At 26.1% G+C, this 2,397-nt stretch overlaps 1 long non-coding RNA gene across 1 annotated transcript; it reads right to left on the reverse strand.

Annotated features, from left to right (window-relative positions):
- Positions 1-15: 15 nt before the first annotated feature.
- Positions 16-1,233, reverse strand: LOC111031165. Its single transcript, XR_002604170.1, has 3 exons — positions 1,102-1,233; positions 882-1,031; positions 16-109 (listed from the first exon to the last, which is right to left on the reverse strand). It is a non-coding gene; the product is annotated as an uncharacterized LOC111031165 (long non-coding RNA).
- Between the last annotated feature and the right edge of the window lie 1,164 nt (positions 1,234-2,397).

Genomic DNA, 2,397 nt, shown 5'->3' on the forward strand with positions numbered 1-2,397 from the left:
ACTGATTTATTTTTAGGTGTCAACACAAATATGAATTACATATTATTGTACTGTTTGGGCTATGGCATTTTTGAGTTTTGCAATGTATGGACTTCATGAATTAACAGTTCTGAAAAAATAAAATTAACTTAATCATTTATAGAATTTGTATTCAAACATTTCAAACAACTATAATCATATTTTACGATGCAATAAAAAAAAAGCAAAATTGAAAAAATATATATTCAAGCAAATAAAATTAAAAATTAAAATTATAAAATATAAAATAATTTATCATACATTTCTTTTACTGGCGTAATAGATTAAAATGTATTATGAGAGAATAATATAGTATAATATGTTGCTACCTATGAAGAAAAATTCGTATTAATTAATTTCTAACAATGACATAATGTTATAAATTTCAACGAATTAATTAATGAATAATTTCATACAAAAATATAAATCTGCATACTTTTAGAATACAAAACACTAAACATCAACTTTGCTAACAATTAATATTGATAATTAATAATGTGTATCATTGTTTATTATTTTGCAAACAAATCATTTATTAATGATAATTGTGTGATTACGTATTTCAAATTTAGTTTAGTAATTCAACCATGAAATATAAATACATAAGCGTTGTACTTAATTGCAAATTAAATTGTTTTTTATTGAAACTAGATTTTCATGCAAACAAAATGTTTTTAAAAGATTGCTTTTATAGTTTTATTTGCACATAATATAATCAATAAATTAGTGTTAATATTAATCGTAAAAATACTTAAGTCATTCAATTTGTCTGATGAAATGTGTTATATTTTTATAGTTGGTTTATATTTTCAAACATGTTTAGATTTTAAAATTTAACAAAGTCTTTAATCTATTTAACTTACCATCAATTGGCTGGTTGCTGGGGTGGCTTTGGCGACCGATTTGATGGCCTTGGCAGATTGGACTTGTCCGACGACGACGATATTCATGGATACTTTTTCTGCGCCCATTTTTGGTTTTTGGTGGTTGGTTTTTGAGGATTAAAGTGGAAACTGTAAATGGAAAAAAATATTATAAATTTGATATCGACATGAAACAATGTTACTCTCGTTTCGTACTCACCAAATAATAGTTCTGCACAAAAGGATATGTTATGCCGGAATCGAGATCTTGGAAACCTTTATATACACTGCCACCGACCGATTTAAAGTGGGGCAGTGGCGTGGTGTGATCGTAGTAATATTACGACAATAGTTTATTTACAATACATCAAATAAATATCCGAGCACGTAAATTTAGCACGTAGCTTGCGGAATTGGCTTACTACTAAATTAACATTTTCCACTCAAATACATCATACTATAGATTGTCTACAGGGTTACCTCACAAAATAATAATTATTCTATAAGTTAAATAAATTTTCACACGCTGTTAAAATAACATGATGAGTTCATTTTTATTAATTAATTTTTGTATAGATCATTTTGATTTTACAGTTTGGCAATTAGCGCTTATAGTATTTTGTATTGTTCTTAATCTTTGTGAAATACTCAACTTCGATTCTTAAATAAAGAAGTTCATATGATCACAGTTTAGACTAAAATAGTACAAATCTATAAATATATATGCGTTTGAAAACGTAATCATTAAATTTAGATAGGTATGTTCGAAATTAAAAAACGTAAAACATGGTTGGTAAATAAACGTGTATACAAATTATGAGTTTTTAAACTATGAGTTTTGACAAGTTTCATAAGAATTATGAAAAATCGCAAATTATATTGAGTTAGAAATGCATAAGCATTTTTCATTTAATGTCTAAGATTTTAAAACTGAACACGTTGAGATTCCTTTTAAGTTTGAATACCTTAATAAAGAAAAAGTGTCTAATGAAACGTCAAATAACAATTTTGTGAGCGTTTGAAGTACAAATATTTACAACACAGAATATACACTCGATTTCTCATGTTGTGATTTTCTTATTTTGTTGTGACTCAAAATCGAATAACCTTAAGTTTTTTCAATAACTTGATGGTCGTTTTTCAAAAGAATATTTTTATCCAAAAATAGAGAGCTACTTTGAGTTATAAAAAAAAATCGTATTTAACCCGTCCTATGAAATTGCATTAGATCGAAAAATTGAGTCCTTATCTGTGATTAGGTTGAGAGAATACAAAAAGTATTTTGTATTCACTTAGATTATTATGTTGTGAAAAAGTAAGTAGGTGGGTAGGTACATGGTTTAAGATTTTGTTTTATGAAGAATTTAAAGTTAAATTTTTCCAAAATTTAACAAAATTGAAATTGTACATATCATGTTGTTGGTAAATATTTATAAAATATTCAACTATTATAGCTAAGGATCAAACATTTAAAACAATGTTGCCCACAAGCAGATAATCCTGTAAGTACCCAAAA

Source organism: Myzus persicae, unplaced genomic scaffold, assembly GCF_001856785.1.
Source record: "Myzus persicae strain clone G006 unplaced genomic scaffold, MPER_G0061.0, whole genome shotgun sequence".
Lineage (NCBI taxonomy): Eukaryota > Metazoa > Arthropoda > Insecta > Hemiptera > Aphididae > Myzus > Myzus persicae.